This window comes from Hipposideros armiger, unplaced genomic scaffold (genome assembly GCF_001890085.2).
Source record: "Hipposideros armiger isolate ML-2016 unplaced genomic scaffold, ASM189008v1 scaffold_483, whole genome shotgun sequence".
NCBI lineage: Eukaryota > Metazoa > Chordata > Mammalia > Chiroptera > Hipposideridae > Hipposideros > Hipposideros armiger.
The window spans coordinates 1090489-1091456 of NW_017731833.1; the positions used below are offsets into that span (position 1 = coordinate 1090489).

Below are 968 nucleotides of genomic sequence, written 5' to 3' on the forward strand. Positions count from 1 at the left end.
GCGATGGAGCAGAAAGACCAAGGGACAAGGTGGCAGGGGTCTCTAGACATGTGCCCTTGGGTGAGTCACTTACCCTGCCTGGGCCCCAGTTTCTCCCCCTGGAGAAGGAAGCCATTGGACAATTTCTAAGTCTTTGCTAGCATTCTTTTCATCCATGTCCCTTTCTGGTGACACAGCCGGGACTCTTTCCCAGGCGGCTCATGAGCTCACCACCCAGAGGCATGGCACTCTCCAAGCTGCGGCTTCTGGCCACCCTTGCCGATGGGTACGAGGCACACACACTAACTCCTCACCTTTTTAATCACTTTTTCTACATATTGAAAACTGAACCTAGTAAAACTTCGTTTGCTGTGACCTTATCAGAGTTCTCCTTTGCTCTCTTTTCAGAAAAGAACAGAACAGTCGCTTATGCACACTGCGAAACCTGGGTTTATAAGGGGAACGTTTGGCTTCCTTAAGAAACGAATGCTTTTAGCATGACCGCCGGTTCGCCCCAGTGACGCAGTGATGACAAGACTGGATGGAGATGGCAAAGCTTGCAGCCTGGTAGCCGTGGTTGGTTGAAGGTGAGGAGGCCCATTTCTTTAAGAGCGGTCTGTGGTTGTCACTGTTCATGGCTACACACATGGAATTAATTAGGTCTTTGGATCCACGTTGGCCTAGCAAATGGAGTAAGGGGGAAAACACCGATTAGTAACATTTATTTTTATTTTTATTTTAGCTGAGCCATCCTGCCACCTGTTGGCAGCTCAGTGGCAGCTCAGCTCAGGCCGGGACTTGAACCGCTGTTGCTCAGAGCTCGCGCTCTTGAGCGAGCTCTTAACCAACTGAGCCACTCGGCCGGCCCAAGTTACATTTTAAAAAGTACAGTCAGCCAGAAGCGTTAATCTGGTTGTACATCTGAATAAATGCTTTTCAGCCTGTGGCTCCAAACTGGCTTAGCCGCTTGTGAGATCCATGTATTGGCT

At 49.6% G+C, this 968-nt stretch overlaps 1 long non-coding RNA gene across 1 annotated transcript in view; it reads left to right on the plus strand.

Moving 5' to 3' along the window:
- Positions 1-456, plus strand: part of LOC109395805 (uncharacterized) — a 426818-nt gene extending 426362 nt beyond the window's left edge. The window contains exon 5 of the long non-coding RNA XR_002126727.1: positions 388-456. This is a non-coding gene — a long non-coding RNA (uncharacterized LOC109395805). The remainder of the gene's footprint in view (positions 1-387) is intronic.
- Positions 457-968: the final 512 nt, after the last annotated feature.